The following is a 14,304-nucleotide window of genomic DNA, read 5'->3' as shown; positions in this document are numbered from 1 at the left end:
GGCTGGGGAGAGGGAAGTCTGGGCTTCCCTGCTTAGGCTGCTGCCCCCGCGACCTGACCTCGGATAAGCGGAAGAAGATGGATGGATGGATGGATTAAGTGGGAGAAAATAATGATGCTACTTTCTGTACACAACGCATATAAATGACAAATTACAGATACAGTATACTATGTCCCCTATAGGTGCGTGAGCTTGAATCAGAAGTTGATGCAGAGCAGAGACGTGGAGCCGACGCTATTAAAGGCGTCCGCAAATATGAGAGGAGAGTTAAGGAGCTGACCTACCAGGTAACTACTGTACCAACTCTATGAAACTAACCTAACTCATAAATGTCTATTTTTCATTGCTGACAATGTATTTCTTTACCTGTGCAGACTGAGGAGGACAAGAAGAACACAACCAGACTTCAGGATCTGGTGGATAAACTGCAGTTGAAAGTCAAATCTTACAAGAGACAGGCTGAGGAAGCTGTAAGTTCAATTACGTTGATACAGTTTCATTATCAACTGTATTGCAGTAACTGTATATACATTGTGTTTACTTAACCACAGGAGGAGCAGGCCAACACTCACATGTCCAGGTACAGGAAGGTCCAGCATGAGATGGAGGAGGCTCAGGAGCGTGCTGACATTGCCGAGTCCCAGGTCAACAAGCTGAGGGCCAAAAGCCGCGATGTCGGAAAGGTACATTTGGTGTGCATTGTTGTTACTGTAAATCAAATTCAAACCATGTTGGTTAATCTTTGGTGATGAAGTAACACCTTCTCTATTTTAGGTTGACGCCGAGTAGGAGTTACCATGCAGAGGCTTTTATATGGAGTTCATAAAATATGGACCAAATGACAAAGGGCTTTCCAACTTTTCAATAAAAACTACACTATATCAAAATACTGAATCTTTGTATCCTTTTTTTAAAGCAACTTTGGTAATATTAAAAATCGAGTACCAGCATCAACTTTTGAAATGAATAAAGTTAAAGTTAAGTTAAAGTACCAATGATTGTCACACACACACTAGGTGTGGCGAAATTATTCTCTGCATTTGACCCATCACCCTTGATCACCCCCTGGGAGGTGAGGGGAGCAGTGGGCAGCAGCGGTGGCTGCGCCCGGGAATCATTTTGGTGATTTAACCCCCAATTCCAACCCTTGATGCTGAGTGCCAAGCAGGGAGGTAATGGGTCCCATTTTTATAGTCTTTGGTATGACTCGGCCGGGATTTGAACTCCCAACCTACCGATCTCAGGACGGACACTCTAACCACTAGGCCACTGAGTAGGTGTAAAGCAGCATAGCGTACTGTAAAATCTTCAAGACTTTAACCATTGGATTAGGTATAATTTAACCTCCATCCATCCATCCATTTTCTACCGCTTATTCCCTTTTGGGGTCGCGGGGGGCGCTGGAGCCTATCTCAGCTACAATCGGGCGGAAGGCGGGGTACACCCTGGACAAGTCGCCACCTCATCGCAGGGCCAACACAGATAGACAGACAACATTCACACTCACATTCACACACTAGGGCCAATTTAGTGTTGCCAGTCAACCTATCCCCAGGTGCATGTCTTTGGAAGTGGGAGGAAGCCGGAGTACCCGGAGGGAGCCCACGCAGTCACGGGGAGAACATGCAAACTCCACACAGAAAGATCCCGAGCCCGGGATTGAACCCAAGACTACTCAGGACCTTCGTATTGTGAGGCAGATGCACTAACCGCTCTGCCACCGTGACCTAACCTAATGGATCTAAAATGAAAACCACAATTAATCATCGTAATGACGACATATTCCACTTATAGGTAGGTCTGTATTACTACCATACTATATTGCAGTGAAGTCTCTCATGTGGAATCCCGGTTCTATCTTTACACCAAAGAATAGAATAGAATAAAATAGAATATTGTCATTGCACTCAAAAAGTACATGTTTTTTCAGAAACCATCCAAGAACAGACATACAGTATACAGGGATAAACAGAACAGGCTAGACTACTGCAACGCACTTCTTGTCGGGATCCCCAGCAAGAACATCCAGAATCTGCAATACATACAGAATAGTGCTGCTAGGATCCTGATGAGAGTGTGGAAATACGACCATATCACACCAACTCTCAAATCCCTTCACTGGCTTCCTGTTCCACTCAGGATTGAATTCAAAGTCTCCCTACAAACCCACCAGTGCCTCCATGGAAATGCCCCCCCTCTACCTCAAAGAACTGCTCACCCCCAAATCCTCCACACGACACCTCCGCTCCGGACAGGCTAACCTCCTCCAACCTCCGAGGACAAAGCTACGAACAATGGGAGACCGGGCTTTCTGCTCCGCCGCTCCCAGTCTGTGGAACGCTCTCCCTGACCACCTGAGGGCACCACAGACTGTGGATGCTTTTAAAAAAGGCTTAAAAACCCTTCTTTTAAAAAAAAAAAAGCTTTTTTTTAGATATATGCATATTAGTTTTAGCTATTTGGCTGTTCTAGTTTTTTTATTTTTTTTATTATCTTTTTATTTTTATTTTTTTAATACACCGTAGCACTTTGAGGTTGTTTACTCAATGTAAAGTGCTTTTTACAAATAAAATCTATTATTATTATTATTATTATTAGGAAGACTAATGGGTCGCCACCTAGCGGCGTCCTGTAAAGTGGTAGAAAGGAAAGGTAAACATGAGCTTTGAGCAACTAAAGCACATTGAGCACATGTTCACACTTCTAAAAAGGCAAATTCTTTTAATCGGGGCTGATGAAATACATTGAAAACAAGGGGATTTTAGATAATTTGGGTATTTGGTTTGAATCATAGAATAGTTCTAACTATCGTGGGATCACACTCCTCAGCCTTCCCGGTAAGGTCTATTCAGGTGTACTGGAGAGGAGGCTACGCCGGATAGTCGAACCTCGGATTCAGGAGGAACAGTGTGGTTTTCGTCCTGGTCGTGGAACTGTGGACCAGCTCTATACTCTCGGCAGGGTCTTTGAGGGTGCATGGGAGTTTGCCCAACCAGTCTACATGTGCTTTGTGGACTTGGAGAAGGCATTCGACCGTGTCCCTCGGGAAGTCCTGTGGGGAGTGCTCAGAGAGTATGGGGTTTCGGACTGTCTGATTGTGGCGGTTCGCTCCCTGTATGATCAGTGTCAGAGCTTGGTTCGCATTGCCGGCAGTAAGTCGGACACGTTTCCGGTGAGGGTTGGACTCCGCCAAGGCTGCCCTTTGTCACCGATTCTGTTCATAACTTTTATGGACAGAATTTCTAGGTGCAGTCAAGGCGTTGAGGGGATCCGGTTTGGTGGCTGCAGGATTAGGTCTCTGCTTTTTGCAGATGATGTGGTCCTGATGGCTTCATCTGGCCAGGATCTTCAGCTCTCACTGGATCGGTTCGCAGCTGAGTGTGAAGCGACTGGGATGAGAATCAGCACCTCCAAGTCCGAGTCCATGGTTCTCGCCCGGAAAAGGGTGGAGTGCCATCTTCGGGTTGGGGAGGAGATCTTGCCCCAAGTGGAGGAGTTCAAGTACCTCGGAGTCTTGTTCACGAGTGAGGGAAGAGTGGATCGTGAGATCGACAGGCGAATCGGTGCGGCGTCTTCAGTAATGCGGACGCTGTATCGATCCGTTGTGGTGAAGAAGGAGCTGAGCCGGAAGGCAAAGCTCTCAATTTACCGGTCGATCTACGTTCCCATCCTCACCTATGGTCATGAGCTTTGGGTCATGACCGAAAGGACAAGATCACGGGTACAAGCGGCCGAAATGAGTTTCCTCCGCCGGGTGGCGGGGCTCTCCCTTAGAGATAGGGTGAGAAGCTCTGTCATTCGGGGGGAGCTCAAAGTAAAGCCGCTGCTCCTCCACATTGAGAGGAGCCAGATGAGGTGGTTCGGGCATCTGGTCAGGATGCCACCCGAACGCCTCCCTAGGAAGGTGTTTCGGGCACGTCCGACCGGTAGGAGGCCACGGGGAAGACCCAGGACACGCTGGGAAGACTATGTCTCCCGGCTGGCCTGGGAACGCCTCGGGATCCCCCGGGAGGAGCTGGACGAAGTGGCTGGGGAGAGGGAAGTCTGGGCTTCCCTGCTTAGGCTGCTGCCCCCGCGACCCGACCTCGGATAAGCGGAAGAAGATGGATGGATGGATGGATGGATGGATGGATATCTTTTTCTTTTTCTTTTTTTAATACACTGTAGCACTTTGAGGTTGTTTACTCAATGTAAAGTGCTTTTTACAAATAAAATCTATTATTATTATTATTTTTAGGAAGACTGATGGGTCGCCACCTAGCGGCGTCCTGTAAAGTGGTAGAAAGGAAAGGTAAACATGAGCTTTGAGCAACTAAAGCACATTGAGCACATATTCACACTTCTAATAAGGCAAATTCTTTAAATCGGGGCTGATGAAATACATTGAAAACAAGGGGATTTGAGATAATTTGGGTATTTGGTTTGAATCATAGAATAGAACGTTCCCAAAAATGAGTCAAAAACACACTGCTGGATGCCTTTAAGATCTGTGGGGAATCAAATCACATCATGCAACTTTAACAGACGTCAGCTCCGTGCAGTATCATATGTAGCGAGTGGATTAAATTCATTTGACTTGTGTGGAACTTATTTTGGGCTTGATCTCAAATGAGTTGCCAAGTGTTTACTTATCCATTTAGGGTCACACATAGCTGGCCGCAGAACAAGTACGGGGAGAACCGCATCTTTAATTTTATTCCAGGAATACGAGATGCACAAGACGTGCCCATCCAGGTAACTGAAGACCACAGATGTCTGGGTGTGTTTTCCAAAATGAATCGCGATGCAAAGAGGTATGGAATGTGATGTAAATGTACGTGACTTATGATCAGGAGGTACATATTTACTGATTTAAATTTATATTCAGGAGAGCCCCTTGAGATGCAGCATCTCGTTTTCAAAAGGGTCGTAAATGATGTAGTTTCTAGAAAGATGTACTTCAAAAAACATACTTTACTGGGGCAAAACCATTTTAGTTAAGTATAGCTTTACAATTTGGCCATCATTTATTGTTAAGTATTGCATATACGTTTCATCCTGGAAGTAGAAAATAGATTTTATGAAATCAGGGAGGGACGGGGTGGCTTTCTTTCATGCCAGAGATCTTAAACAGGCAAGTGTCCTGCAACTGAACACCAGTGGAATTCGGACGAGTCTTCGAGCCGTCTGCAAATCTATCCTGATTTAATGGTTGATGCTAATGATATGTAATGTGCTTTTAATTCAAGAACTACATTTATTGGAAGTGTAGACAAACAATATCCTGTCCTATTTAATGAATGATATTATTGGATGTAAGCCGTGATATCGCTGTCATGCCTGCAGTTGGAGGCTCCAGTGAGCAAACATCCGGAGCTGCGGCACATGAATTGTCTCACTAACCCTAGGGCAGGGGTCTGCAACCCGCGGCTCCGGATCTTTGATCACTCTGATGCGGCTCAGCTGCATACTTGCCGACCCCCTCCGATTTTACCGGGAGGTTTCCGGATTCCAGTGCCTCTCCCGGAAATCTCCCGGGGCTAACATTCTCCTATTTTTACCCGGACAACAATATTGAGGGCGTGCCGTGATGGCACTGCCTTTAACGTCCTCTACAACATGTCGTCAAGTCTGCTTTTACACCATGCTATCTGCATTTCGGGAGAACATCCGCACCGTAACCCAACATAAACACAACAGAACAAATACCCAGAATCCCATGCATCCCTAACTCTTCCGGGATACATTATACACCCCCGCTACCACCAAACCCTGCCCACCTCAATCGACGTACGGAGGGGGGGGGGGGGGATTGGTTGGTGGTAGCGGGGGTGTATAATGTAGCCCGGAAGAGTTAGGGATGCATGGGATTCTGGGTATTTGTTCTGTTGTGTGTATGTTGTGTTACGGTGCAGATGTTCTCCCGAAATGTGTTTGTCATTCTTGTTTGGTGTGGGTTCACAGTGCGGTGCATATTAGTAAGAGTGTTGAAGTTGTTTAAACGGCCACCCTCAGTGTGACCTGTATGGCTGTTGAACAGGTATGCCTTGCAGTCACTTATGTGTGTCTGCAGAAGCCGCATACAACATGTGACTGGGCTGGCAAGCTGTCGGTATCAATCAATCAATCAATCAATCTTTATTTATATAGCCCTAAATCACAAGTGTCTCAAAGGGCTGCACAAGCCACAACGACATCCTCGGTACAAAGCCCACATACAGGTACAGGTTGCAGAGGGCGCTAAAGGCAGTGCCATCATAGCACGCCCTTATTATTGTTGTTTGGGTGAAAATCAGCAGACACTCGAGAGAATAGTTGCTCTGAAATTCAGGAGTCTCCCGGAAAAATTGGGAGGGTTGCCTCTACAACATGTCGTCACGTCTGCTTTTACACCATGCTATCTGCATTTCGGGAGAACATACACACCGCAACACAACATAAACACAACAGAACAAATACCCAGAATCCCATGCATCCCTAACTCTTCCGGGCTACATTATACACCCCCGCTACCACCAAACCCTGCCCCCTCCAACCCCGCCCACCTCAATCGACGTACGGAAGGGGGGGGGGTTTGGTGGTAGCGGGGGTGTATAATGTAGCCCGGAAGAGTTAGGGATGCATGGGATTCTGGGTATTTGTTCTGTTGTGTTTATGTTGTGATACGGTGCGGATGTTCTCCCGAAATGTGTTTGTCATTCTTGTTTGGTGTGGTGTTCACAGTGCGGTGCATAATAGTAAGAGTGTTAAAGTGTGTGACCTGTATGGCTGTTGAACAGGTATGCCTTGCAGTCACTTATGTGTGTCTGCAGAAGCCGCATACAACATGTGACTGGGCTGGCAAGCTGTCTGTACAGGTTGTAGAGGGCGCTAAAGGCAGTGCCACCATAGCACGCCCTTATTATTGTTGTTTGGGTGAAAATCAGCAGACACTCGAGAGAATAGTTGCTCTGAAATTCAGGAGTCTCCCGGAAAAATTGGGAGGGTTGCCTCTACAACATGTCGTCACGTCTGCTTTTACACCATGCTATCTGCATTTCGGGAGAACATCCGCACCGTAACACAACATAAACACAACAGAACAAATACCCAGAATCCCATGCATCCCTAACTCTTCAGGGCTACATTATACACCCCCGCTACCACCAAACCCTGCCCCCCCCAACCCCGCCCACCTCAATCGACGTACGGAGGGGGGGGTTTGGTGGTAGCGGGGGTGTATAATGTAGCCCGGAAGAGTTAGGGATGCATGGGATTCTGGGTATTTGTTCTGTTGTGTTTATGTTGTGTTACGGTGCGGATGTTCTCCCGAAATGTCTTTGTCATTCTTGTTTGGTGTGGGTTCACAGTGCGGTGCATATTAGTAAGAGTGTTAAAGTTGTTTAAACGGCCACCCTCAGTGTGACCTGTATGGCTATTGAACAAGTATGCCTTGCAGTCACTTATGTGTGTCTGCAGAAGCCGCATACAACATGTGACTGGGCTGGCAAGCTTTCTGTACAGGTTGTAGAGGGCGCTAAAGGCAGTGCCATCATAGCACGCCCTTATTATTGTTGTTTGGGTGAAAATCAGCAGACACTCGAGAGAATAGTTGCTCTGAAATTCAGGAGTCTCCCGGAAAAATTGGGAGGGTTGCCTCTCCAACATGTCGTCACGTCTGCTTTTACACCATGCTATCTGCATTTCGGGAGAACATCCGCACCGTAACACAACATAAACACAACAGAACAAATACCCAGAATCCCATGCATCCCTAACTCTTCCGGGCTACATTATACACCCCCGCTACCACCAAACCCTGCCCCCCCCCAACCCCGCCCACCTCAATCGACGTACGGATGGGGGGGGTTTGGTGGTAGCGGGGGTGTATAATGTATCCCGGAAGAGTTAGGGATGCATGGGATTCTGGGTATTTGTTCTGTTGTGTTTATGTTGTGTTACGGTGCGGATGTTCTCCCGAAATGTGTTTGTCATTCTTGTTTGGTGTGGGTTCACAGTGTGGTGCATATTAGTAAGAGTGTTAAAGTTGTTTAAACGGGCACCCTCAGTGTGACCTGTATGGCTGTTGAACAGGTATGCCTTGCAGTCACTTATGTGTGTCTGCAGAAGCCGCATACAACATGTGACTGGGCTGGCAAGCTGTCTGTACAGGTTGTAGAGGGCGCTAAAGGCAGTGCCATCATAGCACGCCCTTATTATTGTTGTTTGGGTGAAAATCAGCAGACACTCGAGAGAATAGTTGCTCTGAAATTCAGGAGTCTCCCGGAAAAATTGGGAGGGTTGCCTCTACAACATGTCGTCACGTCTGCTTTTACACCATGCTATCTGCATTTCGGGAGAACATCCGCACCGTAACACAACATAAACACAACAGAACAAATACCCAGAATCCCATGCATCCCTAACTCTTCAGGGCTACATTATACACCCCCGCTACCACCAAACCCTGCCCCCCCCAACCCCGCCCACCTCAATCGACGTACGGAGGGGGGGGGGGGGGGTTGGTGGTAGCGGGGGTGTATAATGTAGCCCGGAAGAGTTAGGGATGCATGGGATTCTGGGTATTTGTTCTGTTGTGTTTATGTTGTGTTACGGTGCGGATGTTCTCCCGAAATGTCTTTGTCATTCTTGTTTGGTGTGGGTTCACAGTGCGGTGCATATTAGTAAGAGTGTTAAAGTTGTTTAAACGGGCACCCTCAGTGTGACCTGTATGGCTGTTGAACAGGTATGCCTTGCAGTCACTTATGTGTGTCTGCAGAAGTCGCATACAACATGTGACTGGGCTGGCAAGCTGTCTGTACAGGTTGCAGAGGGCGCTAAAGGCAGTGCCATCATAGCACGCCCTTATTATTGTTGTTTGGGTGAAAATCAGCAGACACTCGAGAGAATAGTTGCTCTGAAATTCAGGAGTCTCCCGGAAAAATTGGGAGGGTTGCTGCTGTCAAGCGGCATTCATATAAAACTCGCGGGCCGCACTAACATTAAATTTTCATATTAAGGTGCGGGCCGCGTGTCTGAGACCCCTGGTTTATACGTAGCACAAAGCAAAATAAAAACTTTGCATGCAGTGCTATTTCATTTTAAGTTTCAAAAGAGTTTTGTGGCTCCCATTGTTTTCTTTATTTTGTTAAACGGTTCAAAATGACTCTTTGAGTGGTAAAGGTTGCGGACCCCTGCACTAGGGGGAGTAAATTTGTGTCCGTTTGTCTTTTGAATATTACATTATATTTATGCATACCTGTACCGTACATACAAAGTGTATTTCTTCTTGCTCTGTATTTGACATGTTATATAACAGGGGTGCTCATTACGTCGATCGCGAGCTACCGGTCGATCTCGGAGGGTGTGTCAGTCGATCACCAGCCAGGCATTTAAAAAAATAGTCCTAAAAATGAGCGATCATAAATCTTCACTATGACATCACTTTCGTCACTTGATTGACATTCACGGCACTCGAAGGTCTTCTGAGAAAACGCTGGCTGCTGCCAGCTCATTAAAATTACCGACTGGAAGGCGAGAAACACTTTATTTCAACAGACTCTGGCGCCGTACCTGTCGTCAAAACTCCAAAGACCGACTGCACAGTTGCACAGTTGCGCTAACAAAATAGGAGTCTCAGAAAGCTGGCGTGCACAAGCTAGCAAGCTACGGAGTTTGCCGACAATGTATTTCTTGTAAAGTGCATACAAAGGAGTACGGAAGCTGGACAAATAACATGCCAAAAACCAACCACTTTCATGTGGTATTGGACAGAAAGGAGGACTTTTTTTCTCCTCCATTCGAAAATGCGGACCTTATCAGCACCACTGTCTGATTCCAATCAATGCAAGTCATCAGAATCAGGTAATACACCAACTTACATTCTTGTCTTCATGAAAGAAAGGAATCTATATGTGTTAAACATGCTTGTATTATCTTTAAACACTTTTAACTTATTAACAATATTAACTATATGTGTTAAACATGCTTGTATTATCTTTAAACACCTTTAAGGTATTAACAATATTAACTATATGTGTTAAACATGCTTGTATTATCTTTAAACACCTTTAACTTATTAATAATATTAACTATATGTGTTAAACATGCTTGTATTATCTTTAAACACCTTTAACTTATTAACAATATTAACTATATGTGTTAAACATGCTTGTATTATCTTTAAACACCTTTAACTTATTAACAATATTAACTATATGTATTAAACATTCTTGTATTATCATTAAACACCTTTATTTTTTTAACAATATAATTAACTATGTGTTAAACATGCTTGTATTATCATTAAACACCTTTAACTTGTTAACAATATTAACTATATGTGTTAAACATGCTTGCATTATCTTTAAACACCTTTAACTTGTTAACAATATTAACTATATGTATTAAACATGCTTGTATTATCATTAAACACCTTTAATTTTTTAACAATATTAACTATATGTGTTAAACATGCTTGCATTACCATTAAACACCTTTAACTTGTTAACAAAAACATATATTTCATAAATAAGTAAATGTAAATTATATATATGAATGAGGTAGATCCCCACGACTTGATCAATTGAAAAGTAGCTCGCCTGCAGAAAAAGTGTGAGCACCCCTGTTATATAGTGTACACTTTTCATCACTTCTTTCATGTTTTATATGCAACTGGCTGTATGAATAAACTTACCCTATTTACCTCATGTCTATAATGTATTCATTTGTTATACCCAATATGGCTCATAGTTCTATCAATTCAATTTTAAGAATTTATGTGAGTATTTTAAATGATACATATTTTACACACTATTTTGTGAAATACTTGGAATATATCAAATTAAATATGCATATTGTTTTTATTTGAATAAAATGTATTGTTGTAGGGTAAGTTTGTCACATTTGGACTCAGTACCATTAAAGCAGATGGTGTAACATCATACTACAGTTCCGAAATTCTAATTACAAATGCGTGAGTCACTAAATAGGCAACGGGCAAATCAGAGGACATGACCAAGTTAAGTGCAAGACGAGTGCTGACCAGGCACCCCGATCCTCTATAAATGAGGCAGCCCTAGACCTCTGCATGACCTGGTAGGCTTACAACACAGGTGAGTGTATTGATATCAGAATTCCTCTTGTTTTGTAAACACCTTTACGTGTATATCCTGAGATCCGGCGTCCTTTGTATTTGTGGTTTATTTATTTTGAGTTACAAATTTAAAAATAAATTTTTTTTTTTTATATACTCTATACTCTCGGCAGGGTCCTAGAGGGTGCATGGGAGTTTGCCCAACCAGTCTACATGTGTTTTGTGGACTTGGAGAAGGCATTCGACCGTGTCCCTCGGGAAGTCCTGTGGGGAGTGCTCAGAGAGTATGGGGTAACGGACTGTCTGATTGTGGCGGTCCGCTCCCTGTATGCTCGGTGCCAGAGCTTGGTCCGCATTGCCGGCAGTAAGTCGGACACTTTTCCAGTGAGGGTTGGACTCCGCCAAGGCTGCCCTTTGTCACCGATTCTGTTCATAACTTTTATGGACAGAATTTCTAGGCGCAGTCAAGGCGTTGAGGGGATCTGGTTTGGTGGCTGCAGGATTAGGTCTCTGCTTTTTGCAGATGATGTGGTCCTGATGGCTTCATCTGGCCAGGATCTTCAGCTCTCACTGGATCGGTTCGCAGCCGAGTGTGAAGCGACTGGGATGAGAATCAGCACCTCCAAGTCCGAGTCCATGGTATCTCGCCCGGAAAAGGGTGGAGTGCCATCTCCGGGTTGGGGAGGAGATCTTGCCCCAAGTGGAGGAGTTCAAGTACCTCGGAGTCTTGTTCACAAGTGAGGGAAGAGTGGATCGTGAGATCGACAGGCGGATCGGTGCGGCGTCTTCAGTAATGCGGACGCTGTATCGATCCGTTGTGGTGAAGAAGGAGCTGAGCCGGAAGGCAAAGCTCTCAATTTACCGGTCGATCTACATTCCCATCCTCACCTATGGTCATGAGCTTTGGGTTATGACCGAAAGGACAAGATCACGGGTACAAGCGGCCGAAATGAGTTTCCTCCGCCGGGTGGCGGGGCTCTCCCTTAGAGATAGGGTGAGAAGCTCTGCCATCCGGGAGGAGCTCAAAGTAAAGCCGCTGCTCCTCCACATCGAGAGGAGCCAGATGAGGTGGTTCGGGCATCTGGTCAGGATGCCACCCGAACGCCTCCCTAGGGAGGTGTTTAGGGCACGTCCGACCGGTAGGAGGCCGCGGGGAAGACCCAGGACACGTTGGGAAGACTATGTCTCCCGGCTGGCCTGGGAACGCCTCGGGGTTCCACAGGAAAAGCTGGACGAAGTGGCTGGGGAGAGGGAAGTCTGGGCTTCCCTGCTTAGGTTGCTGCCCCCGCGACCCGACCTCGGATAAGCGGAAGAAGATGGATGGATGGATGGAATAATTTTTTTTAATATATTTTCACAAATGTCCACTGCAGAGGACACTGACTCACAGGAGGATACAGTAATATGACACAATTTAATGTGGTAGATTCAGCTGACTGTAGTAAATATTCAAAAGTTAAATGTGCACAGCCTTCACATACTTTTTCTTGAAGCTGTTTACTAAGATTCTGGGACCTAACTACTCAATTTTATCTCTTTATTTTCAAAGTGTCACAAGACTCCTTTGGACACATTTTTTTTTTAAGGACAGAGGTAAATTAATTAACATATAGTATGTGTTAGGAGGCAAAACCAATATGCTGATATTCTCATGCTTTTGGTAGTCTTCATTAAAGTGCCATAATGAGCACCGACGCGGAGATGGCGCAGTATGGCGCCGCCGCCATTTACCTGCGGAAACCAGAGAGGGAACGGATTGAGGCACAGGCTGCTCCATTTGATGCAAAAACCGCCTTCTTTGTGGTTGATCCCGCTGAGATGTACCTTAAGGGTAAACTCACGAAGAGGGAAGGCGGCAAAGCCACTATTGAAACAGACGGCGCAAAGGTAAGGAATTTGCACTACGGCTGGACGAATACTGTTTTCTAACAACTTTCTAGTTCAATTAAATGTCAGATGCATACCTGCCAACTTTTGAAATCAGAAAAACCTAGTAGCCAGGGTCCAGGGGCCACAGGCCCCGGTAGGTCCAGGACAAAATCCTGGTGGGGGGATGCAAAATGATTATTAGCATTCAGACAGGTTAAAATGTTGCTAAAACCATCACTTTTCTATCAGTCACAGTGACTTTTCAAAACAAAAATATTACAGCAAAAATCATATGGGTTGATTGACATGTTGATTCTGTAAGCTAACTTCAATAGTTTGAAATGATTTTGATAGTTAATGTCAGTTATCCTGTCAACCTTTCACAAGACTTCAATTTGTTAATTGAAAGTATAAACACTTTTTACAGTAAACAAATGGTAAAACAGTACTAAACAATTCCATTAAAAAAAAAAAATTGGTGTCATTATTAACTTTCTGTCCAAGCTTGTATAATCTACTGCCTTGTTCAATTGTAAAAAATATTCTGTGCCTAAAATTCACATTTCTATCACAATTATCATACTGTAAACATGGTAAGCTAACTTCATTAAAATTAATAGTCCTGTCAATAGCATGGAATTACAATTCAAATGTAGTTTTTTTGTAAGCCTTTCAAAAGAATTCAAAATATGAAAAATTAATGAAAATTAATTGAAGCCATCAGACACTTGAAAAGTGGCACATCACATCTCTAATGTAATCATTTGAACTTTTCAACAGAAATAGCACTGCAAAAATATTAAGGACATACTTCTGTATTTTGGTAGTTATGCTGTCAACATTTAACAAGATTTCTTCAACTTGGACTTGAAAGCATAAATAGTATAAACACTTTTAACAGTACAACAGTACTAAACAATTCCAATAGATAACATTGGTGTCATTACCTTTTTGTGGCTAAAATCCAAATTTAGCAACGGCATTAGACTTGTGTTTTTTTGTCCCAACGTGGTCTTTTACATCGCTAATTCCTCCGTGTCCAATCGAAAAATCTTGTCTGCGCAAGGTGCAATTTGCGTAGTTTTCACCCTTTTTGGAACGGATAATTATTCCCGGATAGGCTTTTGAATATTCTTCACGGAATGACTGCAGTTTTCTTTTCGGTTTAAGACTCGTTTGCGATTTTTCTCCGGCTGATTCCATGATCGTTCGCTCGTTTGGAAACAATGGGCAACTGGTGCCTCGTGCTTGGCAGCGGTGCTATAAATAGCCTCGCGCATGGCATTCGGAATGGCTCGATAGGAAGTTACGGGAAGCAGTGTCGATTGTCATTGTTGTTACGCAATTTCGTGAATAAAACTTAAAAAAATTTTTTTTTTTTT

The 14,304-nt window shown here is 44.4% G+C and overlaps 1 pseudogene; it reads left to right on the top strand.

Annotated features, from left to right (window-relative positions):
* The window catches only part of LOC133620485 (myosin heavy chain, fast skeletal muscle-like), a 51,828-nt pseudogene that overhangs the window by 18,676 nt on the left and 18,848 nt on the right, over positions 1 to 14,304 (top strand).

The sequence above is a fragment of the Nerophis lumbriciformis genome, linkage group LG24, assembly GCF_033978685.3.
Source record: "Nerophis lumbriciformis linkage group LG24, RoL_Nlum_v2.1, whole genome shotgun sequence".
Taxonomy (NCBI): Eukaryota; Metazoa; Chordata; class Actinopteri; order Syngnathiformes; family Syngnathidae; genus Nerophis; species Nerophis lumbriciformis.
This window is presented reverse-complemented; position numbering and strand designations above follow the sequence as displayed.